The sequence below is a fragment of the Mytilus galloprovincialis genome, chromosome 1 (assembly GCF_965363235.1).
Source record: "Mytilus galloprovincialis chromosome 1, xbMytGall1.hap1.1, whole genome shotgun sequence".
Taxonomy (NCBI): Eukaryota; Metazoa; Mollusca; class Bivalvia; order Mytilida; family Mytilidae; genus Mytilus; species Mytilus galloprovincialis.
Window position 1 is genome coordinate 60,908,047 of NC_134838.1, and position 7,473 is coordinate 60,915,519.

Genomic DNA, 7,473 nt, shown 5'->3' on the forward strand with positions numbered 1-7,473 from the left:
CAAAACCATTTATCACGATACAATATAACTTATAATGTAAAATGAAAATTGAAAAAAAATGATACAGTAAATGCATTTTTGAAAGTTTCTAGCATAATTTAGAAAGTAACTTTACAAATGATAAGTTTACCAAATAGTGTGTTTATGTTTGTTAATTTTTTGTTATCGTCAATATGACAAAATATTTTGATGTTCTTTTCTTCTGTTGAGGCATATGATAGATATCGATTTCATATCGAATGTACCACATTTGGCGTTCGTAAACCTTTCACTTTTTGAACTTCCACACGAGAACCACTAAAAAAGGATCAATATCTTAAACTGTTTTTTTTTCTCCATTGATGAAGCATATGATACAAAGATCATAACATGTCATTTTTCATATCATATGTATTATCAGACCTCGGTCAATTTCATCCCTCGAGCCTACGGCTCTTGAGCTGATATTGTGACCTTTGACTGATTATACATCTGATATGAAAAATGCCATGTATTAATCTGATATTATGACACATTTGGTACTTATGTGTACGTTTTTGCATGGCCTATAATAGCCGGAAGTCATGGATGGTTATTAACCCTCGAGGCCAATATCGATATTAGCCCTCGAAATTCATATTGAGCCCCCGAATTTAATTAACGTGAAAAACTTGTCAATCAAAAACTATTTGTAAACAAGATGTCATCTGAGGAGCTAGCCGATCAGGAGAGGTTTCTCCGAGTATCAAATGACGTTTCAAGTAAATTCATACAAGAAATGTAAAAAAATCATTTTTAACCTGAAACGGGAGGAACGGACAGACAGACGAACGAACGGTACGACGCACAGACCAGAAAATATAATGCCCCTCTACTATTGCAGGTGGGGCATAAAAACAATGAAGTCTGTAAAACAATAGAAAGTTATGAATCTGCTGTAGCAGAAACAATGTAAAGATCACTAGTTGAAATAGTTATTTGTCCGCCATTACTGGACCTTACATGAGTTCCTGTAAAGATTGACGTGATAATAGAAATATTTATAACGCCACAAAAAAAAAAAATGTTGTATGGCATTGAAAGTTCAAGCAGAACATATGTCCAAATAGCAATAAATGTTCCACTTGAGCACTTATTTGAAATGTAACACTTTATATTTATAGCTATGAGAAATAATAGGCTACAGTTAATCATTTATTAAACTTTTAACAAAACTTTGTTTTCTCAGGTTTTTTAAAAATTTTGTTTAATATAATAAACAAAATTTGATATATGCTTTCTTTTTTCTCCAGCTTCAAGATATGTGATAAACAGATAATGGAATATTATTTTCCATATTGGCCGAGGTATCAGTCCACAACCCATATCAAGCCATCTGGCTGAAGGCTGAATATGGAAGTCTGTGGCTGATACCAAGGCCAATATGGAAAATGCCTTGTTTTAATCATAGATTATTACATGGCATTTTCCATATTGGCCTTGGTATCAGCCCTATACTCCCATGTCAATCCAGAGGACTTGATATGGATCGTGAGCTGACGCAAGGACCATATGGAAGATGCCATGTCATAATCTATTTATCACATATTTTCAAGCAAGAGAAAAAAGATAGAATATACCAATATATGTTTGATATTTTCAACAAAAAATAAAACAATATTTAACGAATTCTTTTTTAAAATGTATCACAGTGAGTTGACAAAGTTCGTATCACAGTGAGTAAACAAAGTTTTGTGGACAGTTTAAAAAATAATTAACAATAAATATGTTATTTAATTCTCAGAATGGTAATTTAAATTTATCAAACGACTTAAAAGTGTTACATTTCCAATAAATGCTGAGAAAGAATACAATATGTTCCTCCTGAACTTTCATAAAAAAAAAATAAAAAAAAAAATTTAACGATTTAAAAAAAATGTATCACAGTGAGTTGACAAAGTTCGTATCACAGTGAGTAATCAAAGTTTTTTTGAAAAGTTTAAACAATTATTAACAATAAATATATCATTTTATTCTCAGAATTGTAAATATCAAACGGCTTAAAGTGTTACATTTCCAATAAATGCTGAGGAATAATACACCATAGTACTACTATGATTTGGAAATTTGTTCCTCTTGAACCTTCAACATAAAATCAAAAAAACATTTAACGAATTTTTTTTTAAAGTGTATCACATTGTTGCGTCATATATTTTCTAAATTCTTTTGACGATAAACATTTACAGGAACTTTTGTGATTTTAACTGTTGATTTTTACATTTTGTTCAACTACAGTAGATTCGTAATTTCCTAAATTTCTTTTCATTGTGTTCTTATTTTTCATGTTTTGTATGAATTTCCATGCATCGTCATTTGATCCTCGAGGAACCATTTCTAATTGTCTAGCTTCTTCGGATGACAACTTGTATACAAATATATTTTTGATTGACAGGTAAACGGAAGTTAAACTCGAGGGTGCGATATCGATTTCAAGGGCTGATATCGATATTGGCCCCGAGCCAACATTCATTTCCGTACATATCAGTTCAAAAAATGTGATAATCTATTAATTATATAACAAACCGTACATTGATGCATTTTTGGAGGTAAGTCTTTACCTATTTAAAAATATGAGCTATCATAATGATTGTTCGTCGGTTGTGCGTGATTACTTTTATAGTCTAAGTATTTGAACTAAATGTAAACACATTTAGATAAAGCATTTGTGTAACATGAGCTTGATTAAATTATTTAATAAACGGTGATGTTTTCAACTTTATTTGACAGTGTATCATTTCACCTTTTTTGTATAATACAGTTAATTTGTATTCATGTTATATGAATAATATAAAATGCTTGTCAGGAAAGTCTGAACAGTTTTTTTGTTAACCATATGTTATCATTAAATTCTTGACGCGTAACGCTCTGAATCAACCGTATTGCGGTCATATTCCATGTATACTGTGAAGATTGTCTTGTATATCAATCTTTCTTTAAATATTCTATAGCATAATAATCAATGTAATTGACATACACACATTGCTCTTAACAGTATAGTAAAACAAAAATCGGGAACTTAAGCTTTTCATGAAATAATTGCAAATTTAAATAAAAATAGTCAAATACGGATATATATATTGCCTGAGACTGTGTCTGAATAATTTCGAAACATAAGTTTGAGCGATGATGTAGACTTTTGACGGTATTTCTTCTAGTGATATCACAAACATATGCTTTGAAGTGCTTATGGATCAAAAGACATTCCAAAGAAAAACTTAACGCAAACTGTTTTGGAAATAGAGATATACAGGATATTTCATCTTCAATGTATATATGACATCAGTTCAACAGCAATTACATTGATGTATCATTGACAGTAGTAAATTTATCGATATTGGTTATTCCCTTCCTGCTGCTAGACATATCGTTAGTTTCCACTTTTTTAACTCACTGGTCCTCTCTGAGATTTTTTTCTTCAAAAAGATGAATTATACAAAAAATCGTTTACGTGGTGGGGTTATCAGTTTTAAAATTAATAGCTTTTCAATAGTTATTTTATTTTATCAATTTCTCCATATCATAATCTATTGATACTCACTGTTTTCTACATGCAGTTTTAGTTCAGAAGGGTTACTTCGATACTCGGACTCATATTTGACAACACACTTGTACTTTCCTTTATCATTTTCCTCAACCTTGTTAACGATGAGGCGTTCTGAGTTTTTCCTGCTTTCTCTGCGGTACTTTTTGGAATCAGTGACATCTTTGATATTTTGTTCAGCGCCTTCTAAATCCCTCGTCCAAAAAATTTCTAGTATTGGTTGATTAGTATTGATAATACATTCCAATGGAACATCGTCATCATGCTTGACTACGTGACTAGTTTCCTCTATAGTAGCAATCTCAACTTCGATTAGAAATAGATAAAATAAAACTTGTAATTAATATTTTAATTTCATATTAGTACTGCATAAAGCCATGCAAATGTAACACTGTCATTTCAAAAGAACAAGGTACGATAAGCCCCCATTTTTACCCCCAATTTTTCAAATTTTGTTTTGGAAAGCTTCTTATTATGTTGAAATATTCCCTGAGGTTTGAAGTTTGTTTGGATGGACTTCAAAACCAGTTGCTCGAATTAATGGTATTGAAATTCATCCAAAACAACTTCCAAACTCAGTGAATATGTGACAATTAAGAAAATAGTAGAGCCAAAACGGGGGCTGATCGTACCGTGTCCTTTGCAACTTTTAATACTTATGTACTTGTTTGTTAACACATGTTGAGATTAGATGTTGTCGTTGGTTCAGAATACGAACATTTGAATGCATCAATACTTTATTTTTAATTTTCCTTTTTACATATTCAATAGTTATCTGTACTACCAAGCTGTCATTGCGTATGGAGACTTTACCCCGACAAAACATGCAAATAGCATTCGCACTATTGAAACTTAGAAGATAAAGAAAGTCCGACTCAAACATCATCAAGCACATTTTATAGTATGATTTAGCAATTGTCCTATTTTTCCTATTAAAAATCACACCCTCGTGCAAACAAAAATTATTAGAATCGTTGCATACGGTACTGTTTAAATCAACGATACTATATTACATTTTGAGTATTAACGACTACCTATAGCAGCATTGTTTTATTTGTACAAATAAACATTAAGTATATGTACCAAGTCAGGAATATGACAGTTGTTATCCTTCGTTTGAGCTTTTGATTTTTCTATTAGATTAGGGACTTTTCGTTTGAATTTTCCTCGGACTTCAATACTAGTTGTGATTTTATATTTTTCTGCAAAACCGAATCGAATTTAATAGCAAATCTTCATTTCGCCATTATGTAAATAAATAAAAACTTATGGTATCATCGTTCACGGGTTGGTTTAAGTCGATGACACTAACAACAAAGCTTATAAAATTGCAAAATGTATTTACTACAGATTTATTACTCCTAACTTTGCAACCTTGCAACACATATCCTTTCAACTAAGACAACTACGGAATTCGGATACATTACAACACAATATAGCATGCAATATGAATGAAAAAATCAATAAGATTTTTTTTATCTTGTACTACTTGCAGCTTTGCACGTGGCTTTTCTAGTATTTGGCTGTGGAGGTTTCTGAAGGTCAATCAAGGAAAGAGCGAATGTATTGATTAAATAATTAGCTAATGCTTATATCCCAGGAAAATAAAAGGCAACAGTAGTATACCGCTAATCAAAAGTCAACATGATGTACAAAACAAAATGCGTCAACATACATAAAACGGAATATTTGATAACAAATGCCATATTCCTGATTTGTGTACTGGACTGTTTTATGAGGAAATGAAGATTTGAATCTGGTTTTATGGCTAGCCAAACTATCCGCTGAAATGGCAATGTTAATAAATATTGCTAAATTTCGTGACGTGAATACAGTACAAACATATGCAAGAACACTCAGGTCAGAGAAACGCATCAATAAATAAAATAGTTGTACAATTTAGTAACATGTAAACAGCAGAATAACAACGACAATCTTCCATTAACAACAGCATAGGACTCGCGTATATATAAATATATAAAATCTAGAAATTCATACAATTAAATGGTGAGAACGATGCATCGTTGTCATACGAATCCAGACTCAGTCAAAATGTTCCATTTTGTGACAAGGACATACTTCGGTTAAGTATCAGACGACTGGTTCATTTTTTATATTTCAATCATTCAAAAACATATGACAATTTTTAAGTATATATTCATTCGAGACATACAGGAATATTCTGGTTTGTACAAAACATGATAATTCGCTCAAATATAAAAGAAGCTCAAATGGGCAAGAATATTTTTGAATTTTACCCTAACATTTTCTACCGCATTACCAAGTTAGTTATTTCATTATATTTTCTATGAAACCTCTGCTTTTCATATGTTATAGACAGTTGCTTCTAGTGAATTGCATTTGTATCATGTTAATCACATACCATTCTCTAATAAACATTTTGTGTTGTCTCCCTCATAAAACAGTTCAAGTCGTTATTCCAATGTTTTTTCATTGAATAAAGGAAATAATTCAATATATATAACAGACATACGAAAGCCTTTTAGGGCCATGCTAGTCTACTTTTTACAATTTGATATAACAAATTATAAATTTGATATGACAAATTATCAATTTTACATCTAAATTATTAATTTGATGTAACAAATTATCAATTTGATATAACAAATTATCAATTTGATATAACAGATTTTCGATTTTGATATAACAAATTATTTCTTTGATATAACAAATTATCAATTTGATATAACAGATTATAATTATTCGATATAACAAATTATGAATTTGATATAACAAAAAAGGAAATTTGATTTGTCTAATTACTTATGCATGGATTAGGGTTATCCGCCTTCTCTTTTTTGACATAAAGGATGTACAAGTGAAACGTTTAAACTGTTTGGAGATATAGACCTAAATGATTTTGCATTGCTCATGATCTGAAATCCTTATTCTATATATACAACGTTATCAAGGTGCTCACATTATACTCGTGTGGTTTTTTTTAAACAGAAATTGAAAGTCCACAATCATTCTAAATCTCACGCTTGTTTCTTTATTTTTAATCAAAAATTTAAAAATCAAAAATTAATTTGAAACAAATTTATTTAAGACAAATGCAGATATGAATTGAAGGATGTTTAATACATCCTTTCATAGATATAGGAGGAAGATAAGGTATGAGTGCCAATCAGGCAACTCTCCATCTAAGTAACAATTTATAAAGTAAACCATTTGTGGAGGTTAAAAGTATTATATTTACGCTAATATAATCTCAACATACTGGGGCCTCAAAAAGTGCAAATTATCTTAAAGTTCACATTTATTGTCCATATTTGTAAATAGATCAAATTATGAAAGTCTTTATCTCCATGAATGAACTAAATTGAATTAACTAAATTCTTGTTCACATAAATGAAACATTTGAATTAACTTTGAAAGTCATTTTTAAAATTGTTAAAGTTCTAGTCTTCTTCATCATTTTCGTCTACATTGGTTATCCACTTTTTATCTTCTCCCGGGCCTTGATGCTTGCATTTCGTTTCGGTCTAGTACTTTTTTGCTTTGTGTTTCCATGTTGGTCGTCAGTGTGATCGCTTGTAGCATCCGAATGTGTCCCCGATACCCCCAACGGAAATAGTTTAACGATGATCGGGATGTCTCACCATTGCTTGTCTGTATCCGTGCTGCTCGTATAAGTCCATCATTGCCTCTAATAAGTTCATTTACTATACCTAGTTTCCAATTAACTCTTGGCGATTCATTATGTATTTGAACTATGTCCCCAATTTGAATAGATTGTTCGATTTTTTCCTTAAGTTTTGTGAAATTCGCGCAATGAAGAAGTTAAGTACTCGGACTTCCATCTGGTCCAGACGTGTTGTATTAATAAAGTTTGTCTGTGCGCACATTTGTTGAGTTCTTTATGAGTCATATAGGTTAGATCGTTGAATTCC